This window comes from Capra hircus, chromosome 15, assembly GCF_001704415.2.
Source record: "Capra hircus breed San Clemente chromosome 15, ASM170441v1, whole genome shotgun sequence".
In the NCBI taxonomy this organism is placed as follows: domain Eukaryota; kingdom Metazoa; phylum Chordata; class Mammalia; order Artiodactyla; family Bovidae; genus Capra; species Capra hircus.
The window spans coordinates 74724567-74748629 of NC_030822.1; positions in this window are offsets into that span (position 1 = coordinate 74724567).

Below are 24063 nucleotides of genomic sequence, written 5' to 3' on the forward strand. Positions count from 1 at the left end.
CAGGTCCATGAATCAAGGAAATTGGAAGTGATTAAACAGGAGATGGCAAGAGTGAACATCGACAGTGAACTAAAATGGACTGGAATGGGTGAATTTAACTCAGATGACCATTATATCTACTATTGTGGGCAAGAATCCCTTAGAAAAAATGGAGTAGCCATCATGATCAACAGAAGAGTCTGAAATACAGTACTTGGATGCAATCTCAAAAACGACAGAATTTTGGTTCCCTTCCAAGGCAAACTATTCAATATCACAGTGATCCAAGTCTATGCCCCAACCAGTAATACTGAAGAAGCTGAAGTTGAACATTTCTGTGAAGACCTACAAGACCTTTTAGAACTAACACCAAAAAAAAAAAAAAAAAAAAAGATGTCCTTTTCATTATATGGGACCAGAAGGCAAAAGTAGAAAGTCAAGAAACACCTGGAGTAACAGGCAAATATGGCCTTGGAATACAGAATGAAGCAGGGCAAAGGCTAATAGAGTTCTGTCAAGAGAATGCATTAGTCATAAAAAACCCTTTTTCCAATAACACAAGAGAAGACTCTACACATGGATGTCACCAGATGGTCAACACCAAAATCAGATTGATTATATTCTTTGCAGCCAAAGATGGAGAAGCTCTATACAATCAGTAAAAGCAAGATTGGGAGCTGACTGTGGGTCAGATCATAAACTCCTTATTGCCAAATTCAGACTTAAATTGAAGAAAGTAGGGAAAATCGCTAGACCATTCAGGTATGACCTATACCAAATCCCTAACAATTATACAGTGGAAGTGAGAAATAGATTTAAGGGACTAGATCTGATAGACATAGTGCCTGATGAACTATGGGTGGAGGTTCATGACATTGCGCAGGAAACAGGGAACAAGATCATCCCTGAGAGAAAAAAATGCAGAAAAACAAAATGGCTATCTGAGGAGGCCTTACAAATAAGCTGTGAAAAGAGAAGCCAAAAGCAAAGGAGAAAAGGAAAGATAAACCAATTTGAATGCAGAGTTCCAAAGAATATCAAGGAGAGATAAGAAAACCTTTCTCAGATAAAGGAAAACAATAGAGTGGGAAAGACTAGAGATCTCTTCAAAAACCATTAGAGATACCAAGGAAACATTTCATGCAAAATGGGCTCAATAAAGGACAGAAATGATATGGACCTAACAGAAGACAAAGATATTAGGAAGAGGTGGCAAGAATACACAGAAGAACTATACAAAAAAGATCCTCATGACCCAGATAATCACAATGGTGTCATCACTCTCCTAGAACCAGACATCCTGGAGTGTGAAGTCAAGTGGGCCTTAGGAAGCATCACTACGAACAAAGCTAGTGGAGGTGATGGAATTCTAGTTGAGCTATTTCAAATGTTAAAAGATGATGCGGTGGATGTGCTGCACTCAATATGCAGCAAATTTGGAAAACACAGCAGTGGCCACAGGACTGGCAAAGGTCAGTTTTCATTGCAAACCCAAAGAAAGGCAATGCCAAAGAATGCTCAAACTACCACACAATTGCACTCGTCTCACACGCTAGTAAAGTAATGCTCAAAATTATCCAAACCAGGCTTGAGCAGTGCATGAACCGTGAACTTCCAGATGTTCAAGCTGGTTTTAGAAAAGGCAGAGGAACCAGAGATCAAATTGCCAACATCGGCTGAATCATGGAAAAAGCAAGAGAGTTCCAGAAAAACATCTCTTTCTGCTTTCTTGACTATGCCAAAGCCTTTGACTGTGTGGATCACAATAAACTGTGGAAAATTCTTCAAGACTTGGGAATATTAGACCACCTGACCTGCCTCTCGAGAAATTTGAATGCAGGTCAGAAGGCAACAGTTAGAACTATACATGGAACAACAGATAGGTTCCAAATAAGAAAAGGAGTACGTCAAGGCTGTATATTTTCACCCTGCTTATTTAACTTATATGCAGAGTACATAATGAGAAACTCTGGGCTGGTTGAAGCACAAGCTGAAATCAAGATTGCCGGGAGAAATATCAATAACCTCAGATATGCAGTTGACATCACACTTATGGCAGAAAGTGAAGGAGAACTAAAGAGCCTCTTGATGAAAGTGAAAGAAGAGAGTGAAAACGTTGGCTTAAAGCTCCACATTCAGAAGACAAAGATCATGGCATCTGGTCCCATCACTTCATGGCAAATAGATGAAGAAACAGTGGAAACAGTGGCAGACTTTATTTTGGGGGGCTCCAAAATCACTGCCAATGGTGATTGCAGCCATGAAATTAAAAGATGCTTACTCCTTGGAAGGAAAGTTATGACCAACCCAGGCAACATGTTAAAAAACAGAGACCTTACTTTGCCAAAAAAGGTCCATCTAGTCAAGGCTATGGTTTTTCTAGTAGTCATGTATGGATGTGAGAGTTGGACTATAAAGAAAGTTAAGTGCCAAAGAGTTGATGCATTTCAACTGTGGTGTTGGGGAAGACTCTTGTGAGTCCCTTGGACTACAAGGAGATACAACCAGTCCTTCCTAAAGGAAATCAGTCTTGAATATTCATTGGAAGGACTGATGTTGAAGCTGAAACTCCAATATGTTGGCCACCTGATGTGAAGAACTTACTCACTGGAAAATACCCTGATGCTGGGAAAGATTGAAGGCAGGAGGTGAAGGGGATGACAGAGGATGAGATGGTTGGATGGCATCACCGACTCGGTGGACATGAGTATGAGCAAACTCCGGGAGTTGGTGATGGACAGGGGAGCCTGGCGTGTTGCGTTCCTGAGGTCACACAGAGTCGGACATGACTGAGTGACTGAACTGAACTGAACCGAACTTTTTGCTTATTACCATTTTGTTAATTGTATTCTGGTATTTTTGTTGTTCTTCTTTTATCCTTTCTTCTTCTCTTGCTCTCTTCCCTTATGATTTGATGATTTTCTCTAGCATTATTTTTACATTTCTTTATCTTTATTTTTTATGTATCTACTATTTGTTTTGGGGCTTCCCAGGTGGCTCAGTGGTAAAGAATTCACCTGCCTGTTCAGGAGATGCTATGTAACACAATTTCGATCCCTAAGTCAGGAAGATCCTCTGAGGTAGGACATGACAACCCATTCCATTATTCTTGCCTAGAAAATTCCATGCACAGAAGAACCTGGTGGGCTACGTTCCATGGGGTTGCAAAGAGTCAGAGATGACTGAACGACTGAGCATGCACACATTATTTATTTTTGGTTTGGGGTTACTATGAAGTTCCTATATAACAAACTATGTACGTAGTTGTCAATTAAATTTGATGGTTGCTCAAGTTTAAGCATGTTCTAAAAATACTACATTTTTATTCCTAACCACCAGCATTTTATGTTTTTGATGTCATCTTTTGCATCTTTATATTTTGTGTATTCCTTAACTAATCATTGTTGATATATAAGATTTTACCAGCTTTGTCTTTTAACCTGTATAACATATTTATATAGGTTGTTGATCCACTACTTTTACTCTTATTTTTGCCTTTGCTAAGGATATATATGGACAGTAAAGAATCCTCTTGCCAATGCAGGAGGCGTAAGTTTGATTCTTGGGTTAGGAAGATCCGCTGGAGGAGGAAATAGCAACCCACTTCAGTATTCTTGCCTGGGAAATTCCATGGACAGAGAAGACTGGATAGCTATAGTCCATGGAGTTGCAAAAGGAGTTAGACATGACTTAGTGACTAAACAACAATAACAACAAAGGAAACATTTGCTTTTGTAATTTTTATATTTCTAGTGTGGTCTTTTATTCTGTTTAAAACATGCACTTTGACTTTTTTTGTGTGAGCTCAATTTAATGGTTGTGAAATCCTCTAGCTTTTGCTTGTCTGGGAAACTTTATTTCTCCTTCAATTCCTAATAACTTTGTCAGACAGAGTATTTTGGTTGCAAGGTTTTTTTTTTTTTTTTTCCCATTCAATAATTTAAATATGTCATGCCATTCTCTCTGGTCTATAAAGTTTTCCTGGAATTTTTTGGAGGGATGCTAATTCTGTTGGGTCTGCAGGTGAACCTGGGATGAGGCATAGGGTACTAATAGGTTAGATGAAGAGATTCAGAAATGGTACCTCTTATACCAGGCCATCTAGGTAGAGGAGGAGCTACCCCCCACAACTCGTCAACATACATGTATACACAAACTGAGGCCCACCAGCTTCTCTTTTCTCAGAGAAAGTTCCAACAGCTCCATGCTTGTCTCGAACACACCCTAAACTTAGTCAATGGGTCTCCAGCATGTATGACCTTCATTTTTCAGACTGTTGCCTCTCTTCTGGGACTAGAAGGAAGTCAGTTTTTGCATGCATCCTTCAAGAGTAGAGTCTTGGTTTCCTATAGCCCTCTGACTCACCCACAGGTAGGAGTCTTTCATTTTCAAAGCTAGTTGCTCAGAGGCTCATCTTCCCAGGGCAAGTCATCTGAGCTCGGGAGCCCAATGCAGGATTTAGAGCCTTTGGTTTTTAGGGAGAACCTCCAAGGCTGTGATATCCCTCCAGATGATGGATTGCAGCACTGTGGGTATGGGGCCTGGCCATAATATGTCTGTGGCTTTTCTGTTCCATCTTTAGTTGTGGACAATCTCTTCTATTTGTCTTCATGTTATTCTCAGAGGAAGTTTCTCTGTATGTAGTTGTAATTATGGCTTATGGCCATGGTAAGAGGCAAGCCCCAAAACTCCCTACTCCACCATCTTGTCTCATCCAAGTTGCTGGTTTTGTATCAGCAGTTTCTGAAAATGAAAAACCCGAGGATCTTATAAAATTACTTTTTTCTAATATAATTTTCATTTGAGGGTACACAGTTACCAGTATTGTGATTACAGTTGTTGTTTACTTAAATTTTGTACAGTTTATTGCATATTTGTTGAGTGTACTATGTTAAATGTTAAAATGTAAGGCTGTAAGTTTTGTTACAACAATTCTTCATAGAAAACCACTCCAAACTCAGTGACCTAAGATGACAAATCTTTTATTATCCTACCCTCATTTACCAGTTGATTAGGATTTAGTTAGACCCAGGTCTTGGTTGAATTTATTTCAAGCTACTGATTTTATTTAGATCTATTCTGTATGTTTCTTATTCATGCTGGACCATTGGAAGACCCAGGATGTTATCTTGTGGCAATAGCAGAGGTGTAACAGAGAGAATCCAACTATACAAGCAGGCTGATATTTGGGAATTTATCTGTGACAAGACTAACAATAATGTAATTAGTCCAATAGACTTAATGGAGGAGGTAATAATGAAAATAGGCAAAATTTCAATAGAGAAAATGAAATTTACCTTAATTGAATGCATATTATCTATAGGCACTTTATTTTTTAAATTAACTTTTAATTGAAGAATAATTGCCTTACACTATTGTGTTGATGTCTACCAAATATCAACATAAATCAGCCATAAGTTTACCCATGTCCTCTCCCACTTAAACATTCTCCCTTTTCCCTAGCCATTACACCACTCTAGGTTGTTACAGAGCCCCTGTTTGAATTCCCTGAGTCAGGCAGCAAATTCCCATTGGCTATCTATTTCACATATGGTAATGAATTTTTGAGATGCTTAAGTATGTAATTTATTGAGATATTATTATCAGCCTGGCATGTGTAATTTGCTTTACATAATTATTCCTTTTGTGCTGAGTCATTCAGTCATGTCTGACTCTTTGTGAACCCATGGAGTGTAGCCTGCCGGCCTCCTCTGTCCATGGGATTCTCCAGGCAAGAATACTGGTGTGAGTTGCCATTCTTCCAGGGAAGCTTCCCAACCCAAGGATCAAACCTGGGTATCCTGTATTGCAGGAAGATTCTTTACTATTTGAACCACCAGGGATTCCCCATTTGTCTCCTTAGGTAGTTGTATTCCTAGGTATTTTATTCTTTTTGTTGCAATGCAAATGGGATTGATTCCCTAACTTCTTTTGCTGATATTTCATTGTTAGTGTATAGCAATAAAATTGATTTCTGTGTATTGATTTCATATCCTGCCACTTCACTAAATTCACTGATTAGCTCTAGTAATTGTTTGATGATATCTTTAGGGTTTTCTATGTATAGTATCATGTCATCTGCAAACAATGAGAGTTTTACTTCTATTCCAATCTGGATTCCTTTTATTTCTTTTTCTTCTCTGATTGCCATGCCTGGGACTTCCAAAACTATGTTGAATAGTAGTGGTGAGAGTGGGCACTCTTGTCTTGTTCCTGATCTTAGAGGGAATGCTTTCAATTATTCACTATTGAGAATAATGTTTGCTGTGGGTTTATCATATATGGCCTTAATATGTTGAGGTATGTCCCTTCTATGTTCATTTTTTGAAGAGTTTTTTTTTATATATAATAAGTGGGTTTTGAAATTTGTCAAAAGCTTTTCCTGCATCTGTTGAGATTATCATATAGTTTTGTATTTCAATCTGTTAATATAGTGTTTCACATCGATTGATTTGTGTATATTATAGAATCCTTTTATCCCTGGGATAAACCTGGCTTTATCATAGTGTATTATCTTTTTTGAAAAAAATTTATTTAATTGGAGGTTAATTACTTTACAATATTGTATTGGTTTTGCCATACATCAACATGATCCCCCACAGGTATACACGTGTTCCTCATCCTGAACCCCCCTCCTTCCTCCCTCCCCGTATCATCCCTCTGGGTCATCCCAGTGCACCAGCCCCAAGCATCCAGTATCATGCATCGAACCTGGACTGGCAATTTGTTTCATGTATGATATTATACATGTTTCAATGCCGTTCTCCCAAATCATCCCACCCTTTCCCTCTCCCACAGAGTCCAAAAGACTGTTCTATACATCTGTGTCTCTTTTGCTGTCTCGCATACAGGGTTATCATTACCATCTTTCTAAATTCCATATATATGCATTAGTATACTGTACTGGTGTTTCTCTTTCTGGCTTATTTCACTCTGTATAATAAGCCTCAGTTTCACCCACCTCATTAGAACTAGAATATTGGAAATAAAAGCAAAAATAAACAAATGGGACCTGTATTATCTTTTTAATGTGTTGTTGGATTCTGTTTGCTAGAATTTTGTTTAGGATTTTTGCATTTATGTTCATCAGTTATGTTGGCTTGCAATTTTCTTTTTTTGTGTTGTCTTTGTCTGGTTTTGGTATTAGGGTGATGGTGGCCTCATAGAATGAGTTTGGAAGTGTTCCTTCCTCTTCAAATTTTTGGAAGAGCTTTTGAAGGCTAGGGATTAGCTCTTCTCTAAATGTTTGATAGAATTCACTATGAAGCCATCTGGTCCTGGGCTTTTGTTTTTGTGGGAGATTTTTGTTTGCAGTTTTGATTTCAGTGCTTGTAGTTGGCTTGTTCATAGCTTCTATTTCTTCCTGGTTCTGTCTTGGAAGATTGAACTTTTCTAAGAATCTGTATGTTTCTCCAGGTTGTCCATTTTATTTGCATATAGTTGCTCATAGTAGTCTCTTATAATCCTTCATATTTCTGCATTGTCTGTTGTAACTTCTTCATTTCTAATTTTGTTGATTTGACTCTTCTCCTTTTTTTTTACTTGGTGAGTTTGACTAATGGTTTGACAATTTTTTATCTTCTCAAAGAACCAGCTTATTTTATTAATTTTTGCTATTGTTTCATTCATTTCTTATTTTTTTTTAGAATGTATCACCTTCTTTATTTAAAAAAAAGGCAAAAACACTTACAAATATTGCAAAAAAGGTAAATGAAGTGGCTGATCTGTTTGTCAGCAAGCACACTTTTTTATTTTTAAAAATTTTTTAAAATTGCATTTTTACTTTATTTTACTTTACAATACTGTATTGGTTTTGCCATACATTGACATGACTCCACCACGGATGTTTACGAGCTCCCAATCCTGAATCCCCCTCCCACCTCCCACTCCGTATCATCTCTCTGGATCATCTCCATGCACCAGCCCCAAGCATCCTGTATCTTGTATTGAACATAGACTGGCGCTTCGTTTCTTACATGATAGTATACATGTTTCAATGCCATTCTCCCAAATCATCCCACCCTCTCCCTCTCCCTCTCCCTCACAGTACAAAAGTCCATTCTATACATCTGTGTCTCTTTTGCTGTCTCATAAACAGGGTCATCATTACCATCTTTCTAAATTCCATATATATGTGTTAGTATACTGTATTGGTGTTTTTCTTTCTGGCTTACTTCACTCTGTATAATTGGCTCCAGTTTCATCCATCTCATTAGAACTGATTCAAATGTATTCTTTTTAATGGCTGAGTAATATGCCATTGTGTATATGTACCACAGCTTTCTTATCCATTCATCTGCTGATGGACATCTAGGTTGTTTCCATGTCCTGGCTATTATAAACAGTGCTGCAAATCAACACTCAGAAATCCCTTGCATTCCTATACACTAATAATGAGAAAGTAGAAAAAGAAATTAAGGAAATAATTCCATTCACCGCTGCAACGAAAAGAATAAAATACTTAGGAATACACCTACCTAAAAAAACTAAAGACCTATATATCGAAAACTATAAAACACTGATGAAAGAAATCAAAGAGGACACTAATAGATGGAGAAATATACCATGTTCATGGATCGGAAGAATCAATGTAGTGAAAATGAGTATACTACCCAAAGCAATCTGTAGATTCAATGCAATCCCTATCAAGCTACGAGCGGTATTTTTCACAGAACTAGAACAAATAATTTCAAGATTTGTATGGAAATACAATAAACCTTGAATAGCCAAAGCAATCTTGAGAAAGAAGAATGGAACTAGAGGAACCAACCTGCCCGACTTCAGGCTCTACTACAAAGCCACAGTCGTTTATTTCTTTTTCATTTATTTCTGCTCAGATCTTTATTTCTTTCCTTCTACTAACTTTTAGGGTTTTTTTTCCTTCTTCTTTTCCCAGTTGCTTTAGGTGTAAATTTATCTTGTCTATTTGATGTTTTTCTTGTTTCTTGAATTAGGATTGTAATGCCATAAATTTCCCCCTTAGAACTGCTTTTGCTGCATCCCATAGATTTTGCATCGTTGTGTTTTCATTGTCATTTGTTTATAGGAATTTCTTTATTCCTTTTTTATTTTCTTCAGTAATCTGTTGATTATTTAGAAACATATTTAATCTCCATGTGTTTGTGTTTTTTACTTTTTTTTTTTTCCTGTAACTGATATCTAGTCTCATAGCATAGTGGTCAGAAAAGATGTTTGATATGATTTCAATTCTTTGGAATTTACTGATGTTTGATTTGTGACCCAAGATGTGGTCTATCCTGTAGAATTTTCCATGTGCATTTGAGAAGAGAGTATATTCTGAATTTGGGTGGAAAGTTCTGAAGATATCAATTAGGTCCATTTGGTCTAATGTTTCATTTAAGGTTATTACCTTATTAATTTTCTGCTTTGATGATCTTTCCATTGGCGTTAGTGGGCTTTTAAAGTCCCCTACTATTATTGTGTTGCCGTCAATTTCCCCTTATGTCTGTTAGCATTTGCCTTATGTATTGAGAAGCTCCTATTTTTGGTGCACTGTTATTTGCAGTTGTTATATCTTCTTGGATTGGTCCCTTGATCATTATGTAGTGTCCTTTATCTATTGTAATATTATTTATTTTAAAGTCTGTTTTGTCTGACATGAGAATTGACACTCCAGCTTTTTTTTTTTTTTCCATTTGCATGGAGTATCTTTTTCCATCCTTTTAGTTTCAGTTTGTATGTGTCTCTAGGTCTGTAGTGGGTCGCTTGTAGACAGCATATGTATGGGTCTTGTTTTTGTATCCATGCAGCCAATCTGTGTCTTTTGGTTGGAGGGTTTAGTCCATTTCCATTTAAAGTAATTATTGATATATATGTTCCTGTTCAGATTTTCTTAATTGTTTGGGTTTGTTTCTGTAGGTGTTTTCTTTCTCTTGTATTTATTGCCTATATGTGTTGTACTTAGCCACACAGTCATGTCCAACTCTTTGTGACCCAATGGACTGTAGCCTGCCAGATTCCTCTGTCCATGGAAATTCCCAAGGCAAGAATACTGGAGTGGGATGCCATATGCTCCTCCAGGAGATCTTCCCAACCCAGGGATCGAACACAGGTGTTCTGCATTGCAGGTGGATGTCTGAACCACCAGTCCCTATAATAATTGTTTAAAACTGTGTTGGTGGTGCTAGATTCTCTTAACTTTTGCTTGTCTGTAAAGCTTTTGATTTCTCCATTAATTTTGAATGAGATCCTTGTTGGATAGAGTAATCTGCGCTGTATATTTTTTGTTTAACTACTTTAAACGTATCCTGTCATTCCCTTCTGGCTGCAGAGTTTCCACTGAAAGATCAGCTGTTAATCATATGGGTTGCCCTTTGTATGTTACTTGTTGCTTTTCTTTTGATGCTTTTAATATTCTTTCTTTGTGTTTAATCTCTGTTAACTTGATTAATATGTGTCTCAATGTGTTTCTTCTTGGGTTTATCCTGTATGGAACTCTCTTCACTTCTTGGAGCTGATTGTTTCCTTTTCCATGGTGGGTAAGTTTTCAACTATAATCTCTTCAAAAATTCTCTCATTGACTTTCTTTTTCTATTCTTCCTCTGAGACCCCTATAACTGGAATGTTAGCATGTTTAATATTGTTCCAGAGGTCTCTGAAAGCTATCCTCAATTCTTTTCATTCCTTTTCCTTTATTTTGCTCTTCAACAATTATTTCCACCATTCTGTCTTCCAGCTCACTCATCCATTCTTCTGCTTCAGTTAATCTACTATTAGTCCCCATAGGCACTTTATTGAATTTAATTGTATTTATTCTAAAAACAGCCTTAAGAAGTGAGTGTTTTCATTCTCATTTTTAAAAGTGATGAAACAGAAATATTAGATATCTTGTCAAAGTCAATGTACCAGTGATGAGACTGAGATTAGAAATCAGGTCTCCAGAGACTATGCTATCTTTAAAAATAGGGGAGAAGTGAATTTCATAGTATAGGATAGGATTAGCAAAAGCTTGGAAGTGGAAAAAAGCACATGTATGGGGGTGGGCGGGCATTGGCAGCTAATCTTTTTGGAATAAAAACCAAAGACCTAGAATACAAGATTGGATAGCAGATTAAAGGGTATATAATCAGATTGCATAGCAGATTAAAGGGTATATACTTTTGTATAGGCTCTTAAAAACTGTTGGACATAAAACTAATAGTTCAGAGATATGCTTTGGAAAGCTAGTTCATCAGGTTACTTGGAAAATTGGAAAACATATGGAGTTGTGCAGACAACTCAGAAAGTCATCACAATAATTGAGTTAAGTAGTAATGAGGAATGGCATAAATTGGTGGTTTGGAAACAGAAAAAATAGAATGATATGGAAGGCACCAATCAAGAAAAACAAGTAATTTATTGATATTCAGTTGGATATGGATAATAAAAGTGAAGATATAGTCAACCATTACTCCAATATATTTGGAAGGGATAATTAGAAGAATGGTGATGCCATTAACATGTGTACAAAAAGCAGGATGAAGAGCTGAATATGGGAGAAAATAATGAGTTCTGTTATGGACGTGTTGGATTTGAAGAGAAAACATATTGAAATAGCTGAACCTGTTAGAGTGAGCTGCCAGTGGGAATACATTCTTACTTTCTTTCATACTGATAGAATTGTAACTAAGCTATGAGTGTAGCAATACAGTCCCCTAAGCCCCTTGGAATTATCTTACATAAATAAATTCCCCAAATATTACATGAGTAGGAATTATTTATGCCTCTTTTAGACTTCTATACATGTACTTTAGTCTTGAGAAGATGATGATCAGAGCCATCATGTTGAAGATGGTAGAACTAATATCAATTGCTTATCTATGTGAAATACCCTCTCTAGAATGTTTCATAAAAAAGATAGAAACTTGAATAATTCTTAAGTCACTGAATTGTTTTGATTTTTTTTGTTAGTTCACCCTTACTATTATCTAAAATTCATACTTTGAACTCATATTTTGTCCATAAGAGAAACCCAAACTATGTGGTATTATCTTAGCAGTTAAGCTTGAAATCTGTCATCCTTGGATGTTGTGGTAAAATATTTGTTAAGTCAGTTGCCTGTGACAGATTGGAAGGCAGGATGAGAGCTTACTAGGCCTAAAGCTATAAGGGAAGTATTTGGAAAGAGTAAAAATTTCCTGTGTTGGCTGCTACATGATGCTTTTAACAAGGTAAAACAGGGAAGAAAATCTAACTAAGTCAATAATTAATTTGTCAACAGGGGTTAAAAGAAAGCCAAAGTTCTTTCAGAACTTTGCAGTTTAGAAAAGCCTTTGTATATCAGATAGCAAGAAAAGGACTCTTATTGTTCAAATGTCTCTCATGAAGAATTTTCAAGCAAAAGGACCTAGCCCTGCTTCAAAGAGCAGATTGAGATAGGGACTTCTCAGTCAAGCCTGTATTCAGATGACCTCAGTGGAAGCAATTAAGGTAAAGCAGAGGCATGGGAGCAAGGCAGCAAGGAAACATAAACCTGTGTGTTGTATCCAGAAAATAACATATGGGTGGAGCTGTTTGCACGTGAATTTGATAGGAAACAAACCTGGATTCTAAATCTTTGAGGAAATTGTTTTGCCAAAGAAAACATGAGCCTAGTCTGGTAAAGTTTAGGACTATTCAAACCGTAAACTTTGGGCTTCCAAATTTGCCCAAATATCCCTCAGGGGAGACATAGTGCCTAGCAGTCATAACGGATATAACATATAAGGTAATAGTTTAAAACCCTATTCCTATCAGAGAATCAAATCAATACAGAAAACAATGGGTGACGAAGTTCTTCAAGAAAGCAGAACTGAGGTTTAATGGAAGAACTTCCTCTAGCATCAGGGCACCGTCATACCCCTGTATAAGTTTATCATTGTTTTCACTGCCTACTCCCTCTTCTCTTACATCTTTCCTTATTTCTCACAGAAATTTTACCCCAATAAATGTCTTGCATACCTGGTTCCACATTGGCATCTTTTTCCTGGAGAGCTGTATAGTAATACTGGCATGGCCTAAGAAATCAGATTGTATGTGAGATGGGGCTCAAGGACTAGCCCACTCACTGCCTCGCTGTCAAGAGGAACTCCATCCCATGTGGATGTGGGGCATGGAAAGCCTGTTACTAGGTGATAGGCCAATGGCTAAAACTTTTAACCAGTATTGATCTGGTAAAAAGCCCTGGTGGATGGGAATGACCTTAATGGTGAGATGATTCAGGCATTTCAAAACTGTGGCTAGAACACTTTTGCAATGCCTGAGGGATTTCTAGAGGGACAACGAGTTGACTGGTTATTAATCAGTTGTTTGATGCAGAGGTATAATGAAAATAGGGCAGTTAAAAAGATTATGTATAAGAGTCACAGGGCTCTTGGCCCTTAGTTCATATAGTGGAAGAGTGGGCACAATGGAGAAGTAAGATCAGACCTTAATATAAGAGCTCCGTGTGTGCTCAGTTACTCAGTTGTGTCTGACTCTTTGTGACCCCATGGACTACCAGAGAATTTTAAATGCTCAGTCCAGAGATATCTGTTATACTAAGGTCAGGACCTTGGTTAAGAAAACCTCAGTCACTTAAATACAGGATAGGGTTATCTGGGGGCTGCTACCCTGAGAAATTTGGGTTAGGATCCAGAGCTTGATGAGATAGCTAACCCCTCTCTAATAAGAGCTAGAATTTCCCTAATACAGGAATACACTATAGATTCCTCTTCTCTACAAGTCAGAGCTGGAGTTTCAGCTTCAGCATCATTCCCTCCAAAGAAATCCCAGGGCTGATCTCCTTCAGAATGGACTGGGTGAATCTCCTTGCAGTCCAAGGGACTCTCAAGAGTCTTCTCCAACACCACACTTCAAAAGCATCAATTCTTCTGTCTCACCTTTCTTTATAGTCCAACTTTCACATCCATACATGATTACTGGAAAAACCACAGCCTTGAGTACATGGCCCTTTGTGTACAAAGTAATGTCTCTGCTTTTTAATATGCTGTCTAGGTTGGTCATAACTTTCCTTCCAAGGAATAAGCATCTTTTAATTAAATTTTAATCTAAGAAAGACTCAGGGTAGAATTAATGGCAAGCTCTAGTGGGAGAACTATAGTGTGGGTTCTACTTCCAGAGCAGAACCGTGCTACCTGCAGCAGAGAGTTATACACCTTTCTAATAGTTTCTGGAATATCACTGTGCCCTTCTGAAACAGACAGTTTGGCCCTGGAGTGCTACATAACCCTCATTTCAGCCCTCCTGACCATTAACAGAGTTTTGCTGAAATTAAGTCATAAGAATCAATTTGGTCCAACATCAGTCCACCGTAAGAATAAAATAAAGCTGTGGCCATCCCCTCCCCAACCCAAGTCTCACAGCAGGAATTTTTGTTTCTTGTTCTGACAGTTCTAAGCTATGCAGGTTTAGTGATTCTGATGTGTGAAGGGAGCACTCTTGCCAGGGAACACAACAACATTCTTGTCAGGAACGCAACAAAGATGTCACTGAAACATAAGATATGACTGCTTTTTGTGTTCTTTGTGTATAAATGATTGCTTCTAATAAACAGGAGGGAGGAGGGTTGCTCATACATAAAGGAGGTAAGAAATAATACACATGGGGCCTACATGATCCAATTGGACATCTCTTCATTCTCACACACCAATTGTAACTGCACATGCCAGTTATGACTCTCATGCTAGTTATAACTGTATCACATGCAACCTCAGAAGAATATTATCAAAGGTCCAACCACTTAAGAATGAAGGTTTGAGTCATACCATTTGACAAGACCTGTAACAATGACAGTTGAGGGAGGAATCTAGAATGGATAGTGGAGGAAGGGGAAGATGAAAAATCACTACCCATCACTACCCTGAAATCAACTGAACCAATGGGTGTTAGCTCATCCTACTAACTTCCCTCTTCTAAATTTATCCTCAGGTGGAGAGGTTCACAAGAAGCATAAAGGAGCTCCTCCTAACCATGTATACATGTGTGGATCATTGCAGAGCAAGGGGTGGATTATGCAAACCAGTGAAGCTGCATTGCTGAGATCTCTAGGACAGTCTTCAGCAAAGACATTTGTCAGGTAGCAGTCTCCATGTGACACAACTTTGCATCATCTGCAGGGTTAAAACTGAGTAATGTTCTCCCCAAGGATAGTTCTAACCAGTGTCTGAGAATGCTTGGGAGACCACAGCTAGGTCATTTCATAACCTCCTTAGGTAGCGATATATGCTTCTGGTCTTCTGTTATATTAATACCTTCTAGCTTCCTGTTACTATACCCAAAGCAACACTCTAGCAAATATGGGAAAGTCATAGGTATAAAAATAACTACTGTTAGCATTTTAATATGTTTTATCAGTCATTTCATTTTGATGTAATTTTTTCTACTTTTTTTGTCTCCTTATGAATATGTACGCAAATATTCAATGAAAAATTTCAACTGACATCTATGGTTTTGTGGTACCCAGATTTTCACCCCAACCCTAACTGCAGATAGTGAATGTTTAGCTGTTATGTATTCTTTGTCTTTAATTCTTTTTAATTTATTGAAGAACTTGTGATTATTGCTTTTGATAAGAAACAACTAACTTTGAAAGCAATATAAGTTATTAGAAAAGAGAGGGAAAGATATGTTAAGATTATAAAACAAACTGGAAAATTGTACAAATTGGAAAAGAGCAAACAATGTCCTGACATTTAGTGTTGGTGCCTTGAAGAGGAAAGACATGAAAGGCGATAGCCATATAATATACCTCAGTTCAGTTCAGTTGCTCAGTCGTGTCCAACTCTTTGTGACCTCATGGACTGCAGCGCACCAAGCTTCCCTGCCCATTACCAACTCCCGGAGTTTACTCAAATTCATGTCCATCGAGTCTGTGATGCCATCCAACCATCTCATCCTCTGTTGTCCCCATTCTCCTCCCACCTTCAATCTTTCCCTGCATCAAGGTCTTTTCCAGTGAAGAGAAATCAGTTGGTCAAAGTATTTGAGTTTCAGCTTCACCCTCCAATGAATATTCAGGGCTTATTTCCTTTAGGATGTACTAGTTTGATCTCCTTGCAGTCCAAGGGACTCTCAAGAGTCTTCTCCAACACCCCAGTTCAAAAGTATCAATTCTTCCACACTTTTTTTTTATAGTCCGCCCGCATACATGACTACTAGAGAAACCATAGCTTTGACAAGACTGACATTTATTGGTAAAGTAATGTCTCTGCTTTTTAATATGCCATCTAGGTTGGTCATAGTTTTTCTTCCAAAGAGCAAGCATATTTTAATTTCATGGCTGCACTCACTATATGCAGTGATTTTGGAGCCCCCCAAAATAAAGTCTCTCACTGTTTCATTTGTTTTCCCACCAATTTGCTGTGAAGTGATGGGACTGGATGCCATGATCTTAGTTTTTTAATGTTGAGTTTTAAGCCAACTTTTCCACTCTCCTCTTTGACTTTCATCATGATGCTCTTTAGTTTTTTTTCACGTTCTGCCAAAAGGGTGGTGTCATCTGTTTATCTGAGATTATTGATATTTCTCCTGGCAATCTTGATTCCAGCTTGTGCTTCATCCAGCCCAGCATTTCTCATGATGTACTCTGCATATAAGTCAAATAAGCAGGGTGACAATATGCAGCCTTGACATATTCCTTTCCAAATTTGGAACCAATCTGTTGTCCCATGTCTGGTTCTAACTGTTGCTTCTTGACCTGCGTGCAGATTTCTCAGGAGGCAGGTTAGGTGGTCTGGTATTACCATCTCTTGAAGAGTTTTCCATAGTTTGTTGTGATCCACACATTCAAAGGCTTTGGTGTAGTCAATAAAGCAGAAATAGATGTTTTTCTGGAACTCTCTTGCTTTTTCCATGATTTAGCGGATATTGGCAATTTGATCTCTGGTTCCTCTCCCTTTTCTAAATCCAGCTTGAACATCTGGAAGTTCTCAGTTCACATACTGTTGAAGCCTAGCTTCGAGGAGTTTGAGCATTAATTTGCTAGCATATGAGATGAGTGCAGTCATGTGGTAGTTTGAGCATTCTTTGGCGTTGCCTTTCTTTGGATTTGGAATGAAAACTGACCTTTTCCAGTCCTGTGGGCACTGCTGAGTTTTCCAGGTTTGCTGCATATAGAGTGCAGCACTTTCACAGCATTATCTTTCAGGATTTGAAAGAGCTCACCTGAAATTCTATCACCTCCACTAGCTTTGTTCATAGTGATACTTCCTAAGACCCACTTGACTTCTTATTCCAGGATGTCTGGCTCTAGGTGAGTGATCACACTGTCATGGCTATCTGGGTCATGAAGATCTTTTTTGTATACTTCTTCTGTGTATTTTTGCCATCTCTTCTTAATATCTTCTGCTTCTCATAGGTCCATACCATTTCTGTCCTTTATTGTGCCTATAACATACCTAGGAATGCTCAACTGTATACCTCACCATTCCTGACCTTGGGAAAGATTCTTGGGTCAAACATATCATCCACAGCACTCTGGTCTTTTAGACAGTCTAAGTTTTGAAACTGAGGGTGCCCATGGTGGTCATAATGGACAAGAAGCTAGAAGGCCTCCCTCATTCATACAAGTACCTGGATTTTATACCCACTCTAATCTTTATTCCTAAACCTGTCATGCTACCTCCTAAACCAAGGTCCCTCTTTAGAGACCTCCCCCTACCGCCACTCTGTTCCCATTCCTTCACAATTTTTTACTGTTATTTCTACAGTTCTGTAAGTTACATTTCTGTTAACCACTTCACAACTCTTCACAAGTAAATTGTATGGTGAGGATTTTTACTACTAAACAAAAGATATGATATATAAATTCATATATAAATTCAATATATAAATTAACTTCAGTATATTATTATTTTAAGTCTACTAGATTTCTAGAATTGTGTATATTGGGTGGAGGTAGTGGTGGGATGGAAAGATTAAGCTCATTATTCTCACAGCATAACTCTCAGACTGATGTTCCTTTTAGCTAAAGTAAGAGTCATTGTTCAAAGCAGTGGCTTATTGGAGTTGCATAAAATGATCAAAGAACCAGAGGTGAACAGTGGCCTTCCTCTTGGGACAATACTTGGGCAGCACATGCAGTCCTGGTTCAGTTGGTGTGTTGGCTGAGCACAAAGATGCTCTGATCCCATGCTGGGGGAGAATAGCTCTCTGTCCTCTGGGAACACTGTACACACCATCGCTAAGACTTTACCAAACTAAGGCACACGTGAAATTCAGCCCAATTTCCCAATCACAGAGTCGGCAGATAGAGATGAAAAGAACAAGGGTTGACATTAGGTGAACCTAAGCAGAATAACTGCCAGTGAAGCCTTGAACTTGCTACCTAACCATGCACTCTCAACTTCAATATATTAATTTGTAAATTAAGAGTAGTCACATTTGCATTGAGAGATTGAATACTTGGAAAAGTAAAAGATACAAAGATACTGTGCCACGTGCAATTCATAGTATATAGATAATATTATTCAAAATTAAGTGGCAGCCTTCTTTAAGAATATAATAATAGTGATGATAACATTTTGAAAATTGACTATATGATAGATATTGTGGTGAGTACTTTACAAGTCACATAAATTCCATGAGCTAAGTGCTGTTATTGCATTGATTTCACAGATTAGGAATTTGAAGCACAAAAGGAGTTAAATAATATTCCTGGCATCCCAAAGCTAATAACTTCAAATCCAGGTATTCTGCCTCTAGCACTTATGCTATCAAATATCATGGTAGATAGTAATGACTCCTTTCTTCACAAAAAAAGTAGAAAGGGGTTCATTTATCGAAGGACCTTAAACCCATGGAAAGACCTTATTATTCTTGATCTTAAATTTAACATTCAGTGGAAGCTCTTCCTTTGAAACCCAAAGGGGTTGAAATGCACTTTGAGTTTGGAATTGTAAGACCAATGGGGTTGAAATGCACTTTGAGTTTGGAATTGTAAGACCTATGAACACTTTCTAATTTTGGCACTTACTGTAAGTCACTTTGCATATCTGAGTTTCTTCATATGTGAATAGAAGTAATCACCATTTTGTTGAGACGTATCAGTGAGGAAATAGATGTGAAAGCACCTTATAAATGCAAATGGCTCACAAATGTTAGTTGTCATTAGTCACAGTGCATTATTTTTAAAAGCCTAAAATTGAAATAAGAATTATAATACTTTTCTCTCTGTTCTATTTGAAAAATAAAGCAAATTATTTTATTCCATTTCAATGTAACATACAACCAATTTAAAATACTTTTTAACATCTAAATTTCTAGAATGTTTTAAATATTAAGATATTCATGTGGATGAAAACAAGAATGATACCACACAGTAATGCATTTTTATTTATTTTTATAGGATGTTTCATATGGTAGAATGAAAAACAGTAGGTGTCCAGTATTCTGGAGGATTCCATTATGGGCTTGCCTAGGCAATTCACAAGGATATGTTTCAGGTTATGCTTCACATTCTTTTGGAGTAAGTAGAAATGGGAAAGATGTGAAACAGAGGTTAAGCCTTTTGAAAAGAAACTTGATCATCATGACTATAAACAAGAATGTGAAAATTTTATTTATTCATTTTTTAATTGATTCTTGTCAATGAGGTTAGGCATGTCCTACAGTACTAGGTGTTGAAGATGCATTAAAACACATTCAGTCTGGTTGAAAATGCAAGATATATAAATCTTGTGATATAAATAGCATTATTCAGTTCAGTTCAGTTCAGTCGCTCAGTCGTGTCTGACTCTTTGCGACCCCATGAATTGCAGCATGCCAGGCCTCCCTGTCCCTCACCATCTCCCGAAGTTCACTCAGACTCATGTCCATCGAGTCCGTGATGCCATCCAGCCATCTCATCCTGGGTCGACCCCTTCTCCTCCTGCCCCCAATCTCTCCCAGCATCAGAGTCTTTGCCAATGAGTCAACTCTTCACATGAGGTGGCCAAAGTACTGGAGCTTCAGCTTTAGCATCGTTCCTTCCAAAGATATCCCAGGGTTGATCTCCTTCAGAGTGGACTGGTTGGATGTCCTTGCAGTCCAAGGGACCCTCAAGAGTCTTCTCCAACACCACAGTTCAAACGCATCAATTCTTCGGCACTCAGCCTTCTTCACAGTACAACTCTCACATCCATACATTACCACAGGAAAAACCATAGCCTTAACTAGACGGACCTTAGTCGGCAAAGTAATGTCTCTGCTTTTAAATATACTATCTAGGTTGGTCATAACTTTTCTTCCAAGGAGTAAGCGTCTTTTAATTTCATGGCTGCAGTCACCATCTGCAGTGATTTTGGAGCCCCAAAAAATAAAGTCTGACACTGTTTCTACTGTTTCCCCATCTATTTGCCATGAAGTGATGGGACTGGATGCCATGATCTTCGTTTTCTGAATGTTGAGCTTTAAGCCAACTTTCTACTCTCCTCTTTCACTTTCATTAAGAGGCTTTTTAGTTCCTCTTCATTTTCTGCCATAAGGGTGGTGTCATCTGCATATCTGAGGTTATTGATATTTCTCCCAGCAATCTTAATTCCAGCTTGTGCTTCTTCCAGCCCAGCGTTTCTCATGATGTATTCTGCATAGAAGTTAAATAAGCAGGGTGACAATATACAGCCTTGACGTACTCCTATTTGGAACCAGTCTGTTGTTCCATGTCCAGCTCTAACTGTTGCTTCCTGACCTGCATACAGATTTCTCAAGAGGCAGGTTAGGTGGTCTGGTATTCCCATCACTTGAAGAATTTTCCACAGTTTATTGTGATCCACACAGTCAAAGGCTTTGGCATAGTCAAGAAAGCAGAAATAGATGCTTTTCTGGAACTCTCTTGCTTTTTCAATGATCCAGCAGATGTTGGCAATTTGATCTCTGGTTCCTCTGCCTTCTATAAAACCAGCTTGAACATCAGGGAGTTCACGGTTCATGTATTGCTGAAGTCTGGCTTGGAGAATTTTGAGCATTACTCTACTAGCATATGAGATGAGTGCAATTGTGCGGTAGTTTGAGCCTTCTTTTGCATTGTCTTTCTTTAGCATTGGAATGAAAACTGACCTTTTCCAGTCCTGTGGCCACTGCTGAGTTTTTCAAATTTGCTGGAATATTGAGTTCAGCCTTTCATAGCATCATCTTTCAGGATTTGAAACAGCTCAACTGAAATTCCATCACCTCCACTGGCTTTGTTCATAGTGATGCTTTCTAAGGCCCACTTGACTTCACATTCCAGTATGTTTGGTTCTAGATGAGTGATCACACCATCATGATTATCTGGGTCATGAAGATCTTTTTTGTACAGTTCTTCTGTGTATTCTTGCCACCTCTTCTTAATATCTTCTGCTTCTGTTAGGTCCAGACCATTTCTGACCTTTATCGAGCCCAACTTTGCATGAAATGTTCCCTTGGTATCTCTAATTTTCTTGAAGAGATCTCTAGTCTTTCCCATTCTATTGTTTTCCTCTCTTTCTTTGCATTGATTGCTGAAGAAGGCTTTCTTATCTCTTCTTGCTATTCTTTGGAACTCTGCATTCAGATGCTTATATCTTTCCTTTTCTCCTTTGCTTTTTGCCTCTCTTCTTTTCACAGCTATTTGTAAGGCCTCCCCAGACAGCCATTTTGCTTTTTTTTGCATTTCTTTTCCATGGGGATGGTCTTGATCACTGTCTCCTGTACAATGTCACAAACCTCATTCCATATTTCATCAGGCACTCTATCTATCAGATCTAGACCCCTAAATCTATTTCTCACTTCCGCTGTATAATCATAAGGGATTTGATTTAGGTCATACCTGAATAGTCTAGCAGTTTCCCCTGCTTTCTTCAATTTAAGTCTGAATTTGGTAATAAGGAGTTCATGATCTGAGCCACAGTCAGATCCCAGTCTTGTTTTTGTTGACTGTATACAGCTTCTGCATCTTTGGCTGCAGAGAATATAATCAATCTGATTTCGGTGTTGACAATCTGGTGTTGTCCATGTGTAGAGTCTTCTCTTGTGTTGTTGGAAGAAGGTGTTTGCTATGACCAGTGCATTTTCTTGGCAAAACTCTATTAGTCTTTGCCCTGCTTCATTCCGCATTCCAAGGCCAAATTTGCCTGTTCCTATGCAATATTGCTCTTTACAGCATCGGACCTTGCTTCTATCACCAGTCCCATCCACAACTGGGTATTGTTTTTGCTTTGGCTCCATCCCTACATTCTTTCTGGAGTTATTTCTCCACTGATCTCCAGTAGCATATTGGGCACCTAATGACCTGGGGAGTTCCTCTTTTAGCATCCTATCATTTTGCCTTTTCCTACTGTTCATGGGGTTCTCAAGACAAGAATACTGAAGTGGCTTGCCATTCCCTTCTCCAGTGGACCACATTCTGTCAGGCCTCTCCACCATGACCCGCCCACTTGGGTTGCCCCGCAGGCATGGCTTGGTTTCATTGAGTTAGACAAGGCTGTGGTCCTAGTGTGATTAGATTGACTAGTTTTCTGTGAGTATGGTTTCAGTGTGTCTGCCCTCTGATGGCCTCTTGCAACACCTACCATCTTACTTGGGTTTCTCTTACCTTGGCATGAGGTATCTCTAGAAGGGTATATTATTAACTGACTAAATAGGTGATATAGCTAGCAACTACAAAGAGTTCATAGAAAGGAGAAATTGATGCAAACAAGACAGTCTGGGAAGTCTTATAGGAGTGAGAACAAAGAAAGCAGGTTGGAAATGTCTTTGACCTTGCAGGTTTTTGACAGAAACATGTGGGACTAATGATCAGGAATATCCAGCCAAATGATTGAATAGGTGGAAGAAGTTTGACTATACAGAGCTTTGAACATAGGCTGAGGAGTTTGAAATGTATTTTGAGTAGCTGGAGTGTGGAGGAAAAGAAGTCTTCTATCCACTCAGAAAGCAACCTTCAATAATAGAAGGTAACTCTTTACTGAACTCTAGACCCCAAACATATAAGTTACAAAAAGAGTTCACCTTTAAGTATCAGAAAAACAAGTGACAGTGGCTTTATACATATAGGCAAGTGTTTTTTCTTGCTTGTTTTTCATGTAACAAAACAGACACAAGGAGACATAGGCAGTCAGGGTTGGTATGAAGATACAATGATGCCACCAAGAGTTGGCTGTGTCTTACTATTCCACTATCCTTGCCATGAGGTTTTGTCTTTAGGATGGCAAGATAATAGCCATGATACCAGAAAAAAGGGCAAATAAAATGGCTAAATGCACATGCAATGAGAATCTGCCACTTAAAAAATGCTTTTTTCCTGGAAATTCTACCCACTTAATCATTACTACTGTTTCCATTGTTTCCTCATCTATTTGCCATGAAGTGATGGGACTGGAAACAATGACAGACTTTATTTTCTTGGGCTCCAAAATCACTGCAGATGGTGACTTCAGCCATGATATTAAAAGATGCTTGCTCCTTGGAAGAAAAGCTATGACCAACCTAGATAGCATATTAAAAAGCAGAAACATTTCTTTGCCATCAAAGGTCCATCTAGTCAAAGCTATGGTTTTTCCACCCACAAAGACTGAGCCAGAACTGTGCCTGAGTGTCTCTTGTGGAGGTATGGGTCAGCAGTGGCCTGCCACAGGGGCTCTGGGTGCAACAGACCTGGGTATGGCATAAGCCATCTTGGATGAGGTCGCCATTGACCCCATAAAGAACCACCAGAACTTATACAGGACTGGAAAACAGACTCTTGGAGGGCACAAACAAAACCTTGTATGCATCAGGACCCAGGAGAAAGGAGTAGTGACCCCACAAGAAACTGACCCAGACTTGCCCATGAGTGTCCAGGAGTCTCTAGAGGAGGCGTGGGTATAATGGTGGCCTGCTGAAGGATTGGGGGCTCTCAGCGCAGCACTGTGTGCATGGGACCTTTTGAAGGAGGTCTCTGTTATCTTCATTACCTCCACTACACTTTGTCCTCAGGTCAAGGGGGCCAACAAGGAGGGAACAAAGCCCCACCCTTCAACAGAAAATTGGATTAAAGATTTACTGAACATGGGCCCGCCCATCAGAACCAGTTTGCCCTCAGTCAGTCTCTCCCATCAGGAAGCTGCCATAAGCCTCTTATCCTTCTCCATCAGAGGGCAGATAGAATGAAAACCACAGTCACAGAAAACT